The 15,948-nt window shown below is 41.5% G+C and overlaps 1 protein-coding gene across 2 annotated transcripts in view; it reads left to right on the top strand.

Annotated features, from left to right (window-relative positions):
* Nucleotides 1-11,065: 11,065 nt before the first annotated feature.
* LOC311056574 (uncharacterized protein) overlaps nt 11,066-15,948 on the top strand; it is an 86,626-nt gene continuing 81,743 nt past the window's right edge. The window contains exons 1-2 of one of the 2 annotated variants that reach the window (XM_084073289.1): nt 11,066-11,298; nt 12,745-12,808. The gene's annotated coding sequence lies outside the window, so the exon portion shown is untranslated. Of the gene's footprint in view, nt 11,299-12,661; nt 12,809-15,948 lie in introns of those variants that run through there. The other variant, XM_084073288.1, reaches the window with a different exon arrangement.

Here is a 15,948-nt window from a genome sequence, read left to right as displayed (position 1 = left end):
GCCCTGTGCTTCATACTGTAACGCCGTTATTTTTTTCAGTTACTAGTACTCTAACGCATTCTTTTTTTAATTCAGTTACAGTTACCGTTACTACATGGTGCGTTACTCAGTTATTTTTTATGTAGTATTTATATATACAGCGAGGCGAACAGTGACTGAGAATTGTACTCAAGTACAGTACTTGAGTAAAGGCGCTCTCTCTCTCGCTCGCTCGCTCTTTCTCTTTCTCTTAACAGCGTGTGTGTGTGTTTCTGGAACTAGGAATACCACGATAACGCAATGGTGACTATGAACCACGTACCCAAACCCGTTGGAGGCTGCTCCTGAAATCTGCACTTAAACTGCAAGGCTGTGTTGTTGAACACACACAGCTTTACCTCGGGAAAGTTACACGAATCACTCGCCCAGGTGGTGTCAATAATAGGCTACTAATCACCGTAATCATAACAAAATTCAGAATCACAGCGCTGCCTGTTTCGGATTCCGCACGTTAAAGTATATTAATTCATTTGTTTGTCTATTTATTAACTGCTACTGCAGTCCCTGCGTTACATAAACTCCTGTTACAGTCAAGGATGACCTTCAATCTGGTGTTTGCACTTTCTCCATTTACGGTCCGTACATCTATATAAACGTTCAGATTTCAAATACAAAGTGCTTACCCCATGGCCACGGATGTTACAATTATGCACGGGACTCTCAATAGTACCCGTATGTTCTGTATTGTTCAATGAAAAGCATTTTAATCCGATCAGTGGCCATTTTCTCATAGTGTATTGGAGTGCAATACACCTACCAACCGATAGGGTCACTCAGTTGAAAGCATATGGCCACATAAAATGGCCACCGATCAGATTAAAATGCTTTTTATTGAACAATACGGATGATACAAGTACTTCTGAGAGCCCTTAAATACATTTAACATCCGTGGCCATGGGATAAGCACTTTATATTTGAAATATGAACGTTTATGTAGATGTACGGGCCATAAATGGAGAAAGTGCAAACACCAGGTTGAAGTTCATCCATGACGGTCGTGACAGTCGACCGTCGTGTATCCATGACTATTACTCCTTCTAACATTTCCCATGTTTTTAGTTTATTGAAATAATGTCATGCACATTTGTCCAGTGCATAGCCTACTGCAGGCCTTGTTGACTAGATTTACAAGAGATTGAAGCTCTTGCTCCTGAAATGATCGATTATTTTTAAGGGGAAAAGCCATCATTTAACATGCAAGTCAATGGGTGAGAAGCAGAGATTGCCAGGCGCAAATGGTAGTGTAGGTAATTCATGTATTTGTGCAAGACGACCCTGCTACTGTATATAAAATGTGTATATTACTCGTTCATCATGGTTCACGTTCAAATAGCTCAATCCAAAATATAATGCTGTAGGCCTAAGTGTTAGGCTGTATTTACGCACCTGCTTGTAATTAATGCTTAAACATAATTATGACCGGTATTGTTTATCAGATGTCTGATAAATTTGAATCATTCCGGGACCAGCAGATTACAATCCTATAGCACGACCCCTGGTATAGACCACATTGCTTAGCAGAGTTCAGTGATGCAAATCAAAGGGGTTTCTGCAGTCAGGCTCATGACCTGCCTTGAGGACATCAAGTGTTGCATGACAGTGATGGCACACACCTTTATACAGCTGAATGAAGGCAAGTTGGAAGTTGTCCTGATTGGCTCCTTCACTGTCACTCCATCACATTTTTACCATTGAGCTAACCAGTAGCATCAAGCATTGATCAAATCAGGATAACACAGCAACATGACATGCTGTATAACAACACAGCAAGGCAGAAATGCCTTTATTGGGCCATAGAGTTCACCAGTCTAACAGCCTCCAGGTAGAAGCTGCATCTAAGCCTAACTGTGTAGCTTGGGCCACACCGCTCTTGTACCTGCTGACCTGGATGATCTTCTGGGCAATGTTCACCGCAGCACCAGCAGCAGAGCAGTTCTCATACCAGGTGGTGATGGAGAATGTGAAAGTTCTCTCCACCACACACCTGTAGAAAGCCTCCAGCACTGAGGTATTGAGGAAATAAAGGCACTGGTGGGCCTTCTTTAAAGCGCCACCAGGTGACTTTTGTTTTATGAAAAAAATGTTGTCTAATCTGTTTGGTAGAGTATGTTAATACAATATAATTTACACAATCTGTATGGTAGAGTATGTTAATACAATTATAATTTATACAATCTGTATGGTAGAGTATGTTAATACAATATAACTTTGGCCCGCTAGCCGCGCACGGGGTACCAAAATCGTGGGATAAAAATTTCCAAAAGAAAAGTAAAAAAAAAAAAAAAAAGATATATATAAATATTTTTTTCCTGGGGGTCCGCGGACCCCCTGGGAATGTTGGGACCCCCGCGGACCCCCGCGGAACATGGCAGACCCCTTCGCCTGTTTTTTTTTTTTTCATGAAGGTGGTTGCTTGTTTCTGCCGCAAATGTTATCAACACTGAAGTTTTCTTGTATTTTGTGCTTATCTTTTGGGAACGTGGCAACGCAGATGGCGAGTCGTTGCGTGTTCACTGTTGAGTTGTTGTGGGGACATGAGAAAGTCGGCTGCGTGTTTTGTTTTGTGTTTGGGATGTACATGGCACGTGAATGACGGACATATATATTGTGATACAGACATGACTGAAGTGAAAGCAACGGCCTGGGTCATCAAAAAGGTAAGCTAGAGGGGGGGGTTGAAGCGAAGGACGCGCTTGTGTTGTGCTGGCGATGCAGAGAGCTGCGGAGTTTCAATGGTGGCCGCTTCGTGTTGTTTCGGCTAAACCCGTCGGCGTTCGGTGTCGGTGGTGCGCACGGTAAACGGTACGAAACTGTTTCCCCTTCCGTTTTATCCGTAATGTGGTGAGTGGAATTAATTATGTTGCGACGTGGGAAATGTGTAGTGAGCAATGTGACGTTGCCTAATGCGCACGTAAATTCAGCGCGCACGTTGTCGCTACTGTGTTGGCGCGACGTGGTGTGTAGTTGTTGTGTTTAGTCGAAATCAGTGCTGTGGGTATGGCTTCAGCGGCGAGGCGGAAGTCAATCCTCGTTTATATAAGTAGATACAATCTGTATGGTAGAGTATATAGTTCCACTATCGTATTTCTCATTCTGTACATAGAGTGTATGGCTTTGTTTTTTGTTATTTTCTATTTGTTTGGCTTTTCCGTTTAATGTACTTTGTGTTGTGTAAATGTTTTATGTTTATAAAATTCTAATTGTAACGTGCAATATAATGTAATGTAAACGGTCAGGTGCACAACAATATTCTGTCACCTCTTTGCCACAGAAAGAAGTTGTACACTGGCCCGGATGGTTGGCGTACAGTCTGGGCACCTAGGCTGGTAATCCCAACGACCTTTGCTACGTGTCACCCCCCCCATCTATCTCCCCATCCTAATAATAATAGTGATGTATGCATTTCAATGTCTACCTACACAGCCATAAGAGAAGCACAGATTTGAAACAAATATATTTGAGAACCAAGGACTTTGTCCTGCTGTCAGTGTGTACGAGACATATGACACTGGCCCGGTTCACTGGCCTAGCGGTCCGAGCACCTAGGCTCAATGTAGCCTGACAGCGTGTCTCGGTTTGAGTCCCATTCCCAACGACCTTTGCTGCGTGTCTCTCCCCATCTCTCTCTCCCTCTTTCCTGTCCATCTTCACTGAAATCTATCAATAAAGGCAGAAAAGCCAAAAACAAATGTAAAACTGATCGACCAAAGATTAACTTCGCACGTACACACTCTCTCTCTCACTCTCACTCTCTACAGGCATTGCGTGAGAGCATACACAACGGGCAACAGCAACAACAACAACAACTAGGGTTGCCAACCGTCCCGTATTAGCCGGGACGCCCCGTATTTGAGCCAAAAGGGGCGTGTCCCGTACGGGACTTTGTTTGTCCCGGACTCCGGTGTAAAGGCAAAAATAAAAAATATATTTCTGTTTGCGCACAATGCAGTGTGTCTGGCTGCGTGTTTGTGTGCTGTATCCGAAGGGCACTAGGACCGCTCAGTTGACAGGGCAGGCACAGTGCTCGCACGCGTGCGTGTGTGTGTGTGTGTGTGTGTGTGTGTGTGTGTGTGTGTGTGTGTGTGTGTGTGTGTGTGTGTGTGTGTGTGTGTGTGTGTGTGTGTGTGTGTGTGTGTGTGTGTGTGTGTGTGTGTGTGTGAGATTTGCTCCGGTGGGCGCGGCATCATTGTTTGTGTGGCATGTCAGCCTTGCGCGTGCATGTGTCCCGTTTCTCCGGTTCTGGATGTTGGCAACCCTAGTCAACAACACATTCATGCTCAGACACAGTACATCTAAACAAACAGACACTCATGCCTCCAGGCTCATTTTATAACACCTCAACGAGTCACCTTTGATAAAAACACATAAACAAGTGGTTCATTACACTAAATTGTCTGTCATTATTACCTACAGGGAGTTGCAGTAACCCAGGCGGAATGTCGGGATATAAAGGCGTGGATGACTTTCTCAAGGTCTATGTTAGAGAGAAAGTGCTTGATTTTGGAAATGATACAAAGCTAGAAAAAAACTTGAACTGAATTTGACTATTGCATTTACCTGCTTGTTAAACTTAAAGGCAGAATCACACATCACACCAAGGTGTTTCACATTGGGTTTAAGAAGTGTGGACAGGTTTCAAAGACCGTTGGTGTTCCCTGTGATGGTGTGACAGTGAGGGAGCCAAACAGGACACGTTCCAACTTGCCTTCATTCAGCTGTATAGCCTAAAGGTGTGTACCATCACTGCCATGCAACACTTGATGTCCTCAAAGCAGGTCATGAGCCTGACTGCAGAGACAGGACTGGTTTGTTTTGACTCAAGTTTCTTTTTGGCAGTTCCATTGGCATACGTTGCTGGTAGAACTTGATCTCATCTTGTTCTCAAGTAACACAAAGCCAGCAATCAAACATATAGCGTATATTAATAATAATAATAATAAATATAGCTGCAAGCAGCGATAATACAGGGAGGGAGAGAGAGAGAGAGAGAGAGAGAGAGAGAGAGAGAGAGAGAGAGAGAGAGAGAGAGAGAGAGAGAGAGAGAGAGAGAGAGAGAGAGAGAGAGAGAGAGAGAGAGAGAGAGAGAGAGAGAGAGAGAGAGAGAGAGAGAGAGAGAGAGAGAGAGAGAGAGAGAGAGAGAGAGAGAGAGAGAGAGAGAGAGAGAGGGAGGATTTCGGTTAAAGCTGGTTTGTCAGATCGATATAAAATCTTATTACTGTTGTATGTCTATAGTTCGTGTGCAGAGTGATGTAAGAGGGCGTGCCCAAGTCACATGAGGGGTTATATACCCCCCTGTCTACCGGTCACGTGACATGACCCCACAGCCAATCGTATTGGCCCGGGAGTGTATTTGTATGTAGCTCTGTGCATCACCTGAGGGCGCTGTTATCCCATAGTCCCACTTGTCATCAAAAATAGCCGATCTACAAGCTCACAATCAATTCTGCTACGGATTGTGAGCCTGTAAGTCAGACATTTTCAGCATGCGAGGATGTAGTACGATGAAGTACACGTCCAGCTTAACCACCCCAAAGCTGTCTTCCCCTTGGATCTGGTCCTATTTTAACAGCAATCATCAGTATCTCACCACTCAAACAGAGAGCGTCTCCTTTCAAACCCCAATGGTTCTATTGAGCCCCCCGCCCACAGGAGTGGCCCAATTCTCTCACAACTTGCTACAAAAATCGCTCATGCAAAACTATATAATCTCCTACCTTTCATTTTCCACCTTCACATGTGTCTCCTTCTCTAATAATCAAAAAGTGCTATATATTTCATCTCGCAATTTACTTCCGGATGGTTCGTTTTGCACCTTCTTTGCCACATCCGTCACGGGAAAGAAATAAGCGCTGCCGTGGTCTATGGAAACGAGCCCAAAAGCGCGCCCAAATGAGCCCAAAATCGCTTACACACAAAGCAGACCTGGCACCCCATTTCAACGTCACAGCAACATGCAGCCAATCAGCGTCGACGGCAACGCAGCCTACGCCAATCATGTGTGAGAGATCTACAAGCTATGGGGCAGAGACGCCGTGTGCCATGCACCGTATCTTAGCAACAACGAAAGCGCTCACTCTCATTGGTCGTGTCACGCTAAGAGCAGTTCCCAGACAATGGCATCTCAGAGAGCTTGCTGTAGTGTTTATATATCTATGGCTGTAGCCATCAGAGTCAGTCGCAGCGACGACGGACAGGGCGCTGTGATAGTTGGCATGTAGCTAACGCTAACGTGGTTGTCATGCCTGCAGCGGCTGTGCAATCACTTTGTCAACAATGCACGTTCGTGCGGTAACTGTTATTATTGCTGCTCCGTTACTCCATTGTAGATGGTGGCAACTCCAGTAACTAACGTAATGGCAGGACCGCCCCGTGCAACGCACGTTTAGGCTGCATTATGGTCATGTAGTAATTTCAGATCATTTTTGTCCGATTAGGGCATGTGGCCAATGTTTTATAGTATAATTTGTTGACTACTTTTGTTGCAGTAATGGTCTTTTCCTTTACTTTAGCTTTTTTATTGTCTCCGCCAGGCCGAAAGGGATGGCGCGAAAGCATGTTTAACCCCCTGTCCGTCCGACGGTCTGTGGATAGTTAATCTCCCGCATCGTTGGCTTGATCGCAGCGCAACTGTGCACACACACTCCCTGCATGCAGAACCTCTGCCCCATTTCTTTCACATGGCCCTGTTATAGTGCCACCAGGAGGCCGCTTTTTGCAAAACACATTTTCTCACAGTACTGCTACATATTTTGTCCTAACATCACGCAAATCGATACACAGTAGTCATTACAAAAAACACGGTCTTTCAGATTTTCCATTTTCCATCCTGATTGACTAAAAATGGCTTCCAAAGTTTCCAGGACTGCTCCGTTTTGACCAAAATGCCTCAAATTATGAACACAGCATGCACTTTCCGTACAACTTTGCACCCACATTCCCACTATGCCGAGCAAGAAATTCCACTTCAGATTTTTCTAATCAGCCTCATGGTGGCGCTATAACAGTCCGATTTGTGTTTTTACCTATACCTGCACCAATCTGTGTAAAACTTTGTATGTGCACTCTCTAGAGGTCAAGGAAAAACCTTTCCCCTGCATTTCTCACATCTACCTTTTATAGCTCCACCAGGAGGCCGCCTTATGTACAACATATTTCTTTACATTACTCCTTCCGATTTTATCTACATTTCACGCAAATCGGTACACATGATCTCTATAGTCATGTGATCAAGACGGATCTGTTTAATCTTTCATATTCCATCCCGATTAATCTAAGATTCACATCTAAAGTTTGCACAAAATGCCGCACATCATGAATGCAGCGTCCGATTGTGGTCAACTTTGCACGCACATTCACACTATGTTGAGGAACAAGTGCTACCATTTTTACATTGGCCTGTGGGGGGTCCCCGCCGACTCTACCTGGCCCTTAGGTGGGCCCCACCTAGGCAATTCTATGTGGGGCCGAGGTTGGTCTTAACTGCGATGCCCATGCGGGCTATAAGTCGCTTCTACCTGGCCCTTAGGTGGGCCCCAACTAGCCACGTTTATGTGGGACCAAGGCGGGTCCTAACTGGGTTTGCCCATGCAGGCTTTAACTGGGTTTGACCTGGGCCCTAGGTGTACCCTAACCAACCAGAGTGCAGTGCCCATCGCTCCAAATGTTGTGACGTCAGGGCTCTCAATACTGCACATTGGTGGAGGAGGAGGGCCCGCAGGGCGCCCGCACACATCGCTGAACCAATGGTAGCCCACGGATGTTTCCTCTGGAGATTTAAAATCTGCCCCTCTATGCCACATATCATCCGCGCTACAGGGTCTTCACTGACCGAGCCACGGCCCCACTGGCCCTCATGACGCTATGCCACTTATATGCACTGCCAAGTGGCCGCGGGCGCTACGTGGGCGTGGCGGCGGGCTAGACGCGAGGCCCTGCGTAGCAGGGCCGAGCTTCTAGTTATGGCAATAGATTAACTAAGGACCCGTGTCAGTGTCCTAACAAAGTAAGGCGGTCGACTGGAGAAGTGTTCACGTTGACGCATCACTCCAATGAACAGCAGCAGCCAGTGTGGTACAGGATATCTATACGTGTATAATTATATCTATGGAATACCACTACTAAAACTCCTAAAACAATTGAAGCCACAGACCAGGGGTCATCACCATGCCAGCTTGTGACGGACATTTTGATCAATATTTTATTTTTGTCACGGACATACAATATAATTGGTCAATAATTTGACCAGAAACCCAAATGACTGTGCCATAGTGTCTAAGCCATGTGCTACAAATACTGAGCCACTATATATATATTTTTTTTTTTTATATATATATATAAAAAAAATATATATATATATATATATATATATATATATATATATTTATTTTTTTAAAATATATATATATATTTTTTATATATATATATATATATATATATATATATTTTTTTTTTTTTTTTTTTTTTTTTTATATATATATATATTTTTTTTATATATATTTATTTATTTTTCAGAAAAAATAAAGATTATCTACAAGCTCACAATGAAACACATTTGTGACATGAGTGCTAATTCAAGAAGGTTAGAACAGAAGGGCCCCCTCTGTGTCCCAACAGTTTCATTGTGGGCATGAGATCTATTTAGCCACTCCCTTTTCATCTTATTATAGACCCCTAATTCAAATAATGCAAAGAGAATAAGTCAATAGTTTAATATGTATAATTATGAAAAAAGTGTAATGCACATCAAACAATAATAAAAACATGATTTATTATTAACATACTGATGATTGGACTTGACTTCGATGGTTGCAATTTCAGTTCCTCAGTTTATTTATGTGTCTCAGTTCTCTGTCTGCGGTAAATGTCTAGTCAAATGATGTGTGGTTTGACGCAAGTGTCTTTCCAAGTTCTCTTTCTTCACCATGTCTGTACAGTTCTCGCTGATGAGGCAAATACTTACAGTAGAATAATGATGAGAGAGCTCTATCCAGTTCCATGTATGGTACACAAATACACAATTATTACATATAATTATTATGGCTGAGATTTCAGTTCCTTTTTGTCAGTTCTCTGTCTGCTGGAAAGGTCTAGTCAAATGAGTTATGGTTTGTCAGAAAGTGTCTTTCCAAGTTCCCATTGCTGCATAGTTGTTGCAATTCATTTTAACCATAACAAATAATGCGTCTTTTGTCTCATGAGGTCTGTTCCCAAACTCATTCAACTGATGTCTTGTCTCATTAGATGTGGTGGAAAAATAGTAGTAGCTTAATAAGCAGGTAACACACGTGTACCATTGATATGCTGCCAGGGTCAATCCTGTGTTAATCCACACTGCCACACTCATTTGTTAGTTTCAAGTGTTGTGGTTTCCGTTCAGGTGAACAAGTATTCGATGTTGATGAGAAAGTCTCAGACCATGTGTAGGTGGTATAAGCCTTATTATGCTATAATAAGGCTGGTGGTAGTTTTGGAGCTTGAAATACACATGCGTTTTAGCATCAAAATATACTTTGAGTACCAAAGTAAAAGTACTTCAATTTCAGAAAATAGCAGATCTACAAGCTTATCACGCGTCACATTGTAGATCGGCTGTATGTGGTTACTGTAGGTTTTGTATTAATAATAAAATCTGCAAAGTAACAAGTAACTAAAGCTGTCAAATGCAAAAATGGAAAGGAAAGTAAAAGGACCTCAAAATTAAACTGTGCATGGTAAGTACTTGCATAGTACTTGAGTAAATATACTTAGTTACTTTGCAGTACCACTGCCTGACAGCCTATGACTGACAGATTAGGTAGCACTTGGTGATGTAAAATAAATATCTGTAGTGTAAAAAATTTGGCCACTGTGACTTTACGAAAACACGGGGCATTTCTCCTCTGTCCTTCTCTCTCCCCGAAAGTTTTGGGGAGAATAATAAAGAAATAAACGACAATAACTATAGTGTGCTCGCTGCTGCTGCAGCAAGCCCACAAATACAAAATGTGCCACGGACATGGACAAGTCTTGCCACGAACGGACATGTTGATGACCCCTGGCTACAGCTGGATAGATGACAAGACGTCTGTAGGCACATGAATTAAACCAGCGGTGTGGATGGGTCCGATGATATCATGATCACAACGTCTTTTTTAGTTGTTGTTTGTAGCTGCTTACTGCATTAAGGACTTTTCAAATGGCGCCTAGTAATTTATTTGGAACAAAAGGCAACCCTGCAGGTAGGAGGAATGAGCCGCTACTGTCTGTATAGGACACACACACACACACACACACACACACACACACACACACACACACACACACACACACACACACACACACACACACACACCGTCCGTGTCAAAGTTGTACTGTCTTTTCAGCAACATATGCAAAGAGGGGGGTGATTTTTCTTTGGAACTGGCTAGAATAAAAGGGATGTTTTTTTCTGTAGCTTTTCCAATGCTGTTGTCTGTCACTGAAAGTAAAAGTTACTTCAACTGCATGGACTGTCTGAGAAGCCTGGTGACGCACTGTTACTGCCTTTAAATTCTCCGTGATTTTTTTTATTTTTATTGTATTTTATTTTTTTCATTTTCCAAAAAAAATATTTAAAATAAATGAAAAAAGTAATTGAAAAAACACGGCCCCTCGCGTATTAGGGAGGCGGTATGAGTCACCAGAACTAAGGACGGGTGTTTTTGATGAATCTAACATGGTTAAAATGGAGTTTTAAGTTACAATGGGTTTGTATAGGAAGGGGGCGTGTCCGATTAAATGAATATCAAATATCTATATACTGAATCGAGCAACTTAAAAACTGTCTGGGGGGCTCACAACGGCATGAGTAGAAGATAAAATTACCAAAAGTTTTTTTGAAAGTGAAATATCCCTTTAATGAAGTTCTATCAACCTCATAGACACATGAAGAAAAAGTGCAAAACCATGGCACCATCTCTTTAAGCCCCTCCCGCAAAAGTGGTCTAGTCTAGGGAATAAATTCCCTGTCTGACATGAATACTTCACATTTGTGTTTAGGTGTGTCTTTGTAGAGGAAGTGCATGAACGTCTGTTTGGATTTCATCAGCTTTTGTTCTTCAGATAAAGCATATCACAAATAATCAAAGGTAAGAGAATCTTGCTTGAAACGCCCCCCCCCCACCCGCGGGGGGGGGGGGCTCGCGCAACGACGGATGATAAGTGACAGTCTACTGAGAATTACCATCAGCGTTAATGCAAGACAGAGAAACGTGAATAAAACACAATGCAAGTATAATCAATGTATGTTTTTTTATTCTCAAAAGTGTATTTACAACAGCAAAGTTAACAAATCAAATACAGTGCACTGCAGTGCAAACATATAGCAGCCTAGTATGTTACAGCTTAATACGACGGGCCTTGCACTTGAACATGTCAATAACCTCATCTGGGTCCAAACGGTTAGTTAAATCTCTCTCAAAGGACAGGAGACATAGACTGTTTAGGCGAGAGGTTGTCATTGAACTTCTGCGTGAATTTTTGATTCTGCCTACACTGGAAAATAGGCGTTCAACGGTGCATGTGGTCATTGGCAGTGTTATCAATGGTTTAAGAAACGGCGGACACTGGAGAAGGTGCTAGCTGGGCACGCATCCAAAACCTTAATTAGTGTGTCAAATTTTTCGCCCTCCTCGTTTTCTTTTCTTGTAAGGTGGGCCCAAAATGAATGAAGCTGCTGTTCTTTAACTGTTACAATAATGAAATGTGGAGCTATTTCTGGCCCTGCTTTATACTGTTTACCTGGCAAGAGAACCGGTTTGACGGGGAAACCGGTTTTTAATGGCCACCCATTAACTATCCGGCCGAATGCAAATAAGCCCGATTTGAAAACAAAGGCGAATTCCGGTGGTTGGCTACAACAGAATGGGTGAGGGGGTGCTAATGTTGTTATGCAGATTTTTTGTTTTTTTTCCCCCTGGGGGCAGTGGGGGAGCAGAGTTTTCCAGACCGGGCCATGGCCCCACTGGCCTCTATGACGATACGCCCTTGGCTTGTATATATATATATAGTATATATATATATAGTGTGTGTGTGTGTGTATGTGTGTATATATATATATATATATATATATATATATATATATATATATATATATATATATATATGTATGTATGTATGTATGTATGTATGTATGTATGTATGTATGTATGTATGTATGTATGTATGTATGTATGTATGTATGTATGTATGTATGTATGTATGTGTGTATGTGTATGTGTATATGTATATGTATATGTATATGTATATGTATATATATGTATATATATATGTATATATATGTATATATATATATATATATATGTATATATATGTATATATATGTATATATATATATATATATATATATGTATATATATATATGTATATATATATATATATATATATATATATATGTATGTAACAGTGTCAATAAGTGTTATATAATTACACAAAATGTGATACAAATAGGTGCTTCTACCTGACTTAATTCTCCATGGTTCATGTGTATAAGAACACATAGTGCATTAGTGGTCACAGCTCCCTTAGTCTCCTCCTTCTGTCCCCTGTATAAATGCCCTGCCCCACCTCCACCTTTTCCTTGTGTATGTCCGTGTTGGAACGAGGTGTCTTTTGTTGTTTTCTCTGTATAACAAAATAGGAATTGTACTTGCAAAACGATTTATACAGTGTTTGTTTGGCTTTGTTTAGAGAGGAGTTCTTGCACTACAAACCGAAACTAACTGGAGACGTGTTGTATGTTGTTTCTTGTCAGGTATGTCGTATTATGTGATCAATTTCATATTTTGCTTGTGTATTTCCGTGTTGGAACGAGAGAGGAGTTCTTGCACTACAAACCGAAACTAACTGGAGACGTGTTGTATGTTGTTTCTTGTCAGTTTCTTGTCAGAATAACTCTCCAAAGACAGTTCTGGGTCCGTCTAGTCCATTACACAACGTAGAGATAAAGACTACACCGGTTACATATATATATATATATATATATATATATATATATATATATATATATATATATATATATATATATATATATATGACAAAACCTATTAAACCATGTAATGGGCCAACCTCCCACTTTTTTTTTTTTTTTTTTTTGTTATCTGCACGAAATGGCATATCTGACGGAGTTGACAAAATGCTATGTTTTTTTCATTCCACAGCACAGTCGTAGTGAGTTGACAATTTATTTTTCAAAGTTGCTTAGGTTTTATTAATGCTAATATAATTGCACTTCTTTTTTTTTTCTTTTGGATTTTGCAGGACTGACGGAGTTGACATGTTATGGTTGGGACACACCAGATATTAATATTATCTAGTGCATTTATAAAAAATAAAAAAAATAAGCTTACCAGAGCTTTCACAGCTTTCCCGCCTTTTTTTAAACCCGGAAGTGAGACAGGGGACCTTAGAATATAGATAGAACCTGTATGCCTGATTAAATTATGTTTTTGAAGAAATCTGATGGAGTTGACAAAGATCTTGGACCTTTAAAGGGCAAAAACTTTTACAAAAAAACACATTTAAATAAAAGGTTGATGGCAAAAGTACATTCTTACACCTATGTTATCAATACACATAATTGTCTCCGCCAGGCCAAAAGGCATGGCGAGAGAGTATGTTTTACCCCTGTCCATCTGTCCGTCCGTGTGTCCGTCCGTCCGTGTGTCATTCTGTCATTTTGTGTACAGCTAATCTCCCGCACCGTTGGCTTGATCGCAGCCAAACTGTGCACACACACTCCCTGGATGCCAGAGTAGAACCTCTGCCCCACATTTTTCACATACTGTAGGCCTGTTACAGCGACACCAGGAGGCCGCTTTGTGCAAAACATATTTTTTGACAGTACTCCTACACTTTGCACGCACATTCCATTTAGGCCGAGGAATAAATGCCACTTGAACATTTTCAAATCAGCCTCATGGTGGCGCTATAACAGGCCCATTTGTATTTTTATCTATAACTGCACCGATCTGTGTAAAACTCTGTATGCGCACTCCCTAGAGGTCAAGGAAAAACCTTTGCCCTGCATTTTTCACTTCTGCCTTTTATAGCGCCACCAGGAGGCCGACTTATGTAAAACATATTTCTTTATATTACTCCTTCCGATTTTATCCAAATTTCACGTAAATCGGTACACATGATCTATATAGTCATGTGATCAAGCCGGATCTGTTTCATTTTTCATATTCCATCCCGATTGGCTAAGATTCACATCTAAAGTTTGCAGTAGTGGCTTGTTTTGAACAAAATGCCGCAAAGCATGAACACAGGGTCCGATTGCGGTCAAACTTTGCACGCCCATTCACACTGTGTTGAGGAACAAATGCTACCCTTTTAACATTGGCCTGTTATAGCGCCACCAGCAGGTCTAATTTAGCAAAACACATTTTTTGAACAAAATGCCTCAAATCATGAATGCAGTGTCCGATTGCCATGCATGCAAGGCCTAAAAAGAAATGGCACCCTTTTCACATTGGCCTATTATAGCTCCACCAGGAAGGTGTAATTCATATATATATATAATATATATATATATATATATATATATATATATATATATATATATATATATATATATATATATATATATATATATATATATATATATATATATATATATCCTTTAAGAATATATTTTCACCAAACGTTTTTCTAAATTATTGTGTTAATAAATAATACTTTTAAATGTTTTGGTAGGACATGATTTGTCCCAATTCTCAAGAAAGGGTGTTGGGCAAGTTACTTTTATTTTTAATACATTACATACTTATCTACCGTAATATTTAATTTTAATATACATATTACTGTCTGAGCAAGAGCAATATACTTATTACTTTTTAGTTACTTTTACCAAAATGCTCAAATAGAACAATAGCCTAGATCTTTTTTTGTAATTGTAATTATTGTGTACTAGACCATACCCGGTGAATACCCGGTGAAGTGCGCAGGCTAAAGTAGTTGCAAACATGGGGTTATTGCATGTCCTGTCGCGCGTCCTACACCCCCCCCCCCCCCCCCGCGCGCGTGTCCCGTTGCGGCACGCCCGCCGGAGCCGTCCCCCGTCGCCAACACACACGCGCCCCAACACACACACACACACACACACACACACACACACACACACACACACACACACACACACATGCGGTACATGTGTTCTCATGTGGCCAGGGGTGTTCCCCCGCCACACACACACAATAGCTCCAGGCACTGAGGAGAACTGGGCACAACATTTTTTTTGCGATTCAGAGCATTTTCACTAATCTTTGAAAAATCCTTTTTCTTCACAAAGATCCACCCACAGATCACTTTAAAAGACGTAACGGAGTCTCGTAGAATCGGAGAAAAAAAGTTGTGACGCCATGATAATCCATTCCATAGTTGTGGGCAGTTGAATGTGGCTTGTTTTCACCAAAAAGCAAAAGAAAGCTGAGCAAAATGTATTTTTCTAAATCCTTTAACATTAGATCGGACAGGGCTGGCTTTGTTGTGATCACATTATTTCCAGGTCTACTGTTCTCCAGAAGTCATAGGAAGAAGGCCATTTAATTTGTCGCAGGACCCATGGTTGGGGCTCCCGTGCCTTCGTCTCTATGTGCACTGTGCCTGCTGCCCTGCACTGTCGGGTGGAAACCAGCACTGGGCGCCCGCACATTTAGAACGTCTACCCCTGATAGCCTACTAATTCCACCACATGTCCACAACTGAAGAGAAAACGCACGCTAAAGTTAAGGCGTAGAAAAGTATTCTGTTGTATCTGCTGTTCATTTGGTCAGTAAAGTCACTCTATGTATGAACGCAACATGCCGGTTCAGTGGGATCGGACATGCAATAGACTTTATGCTAGCAGGACCCTTAAGTTAAGTTGGGTTAATGTCTGATTGAGCCCAAAAC

This window comes from Gymnoscopelus microlampas, assembly GCF_963454915.1.
Source record: "Gymnoscopelus microlampas genome assembly, chromosome: 12".
NCBI classification, from domain to species: domain Eukaryota; kingdom Metazoa; phylum Chordata; class Actinopteri; order Myctophiformes; family Myctophidae; genus Gymnoscopelus; species Gymnoscopelus microlampas.
Note: the sequence above shows the minus strand (reverse complement) of the source record. Positions and strands in the feature narration are given on the sequence as shown.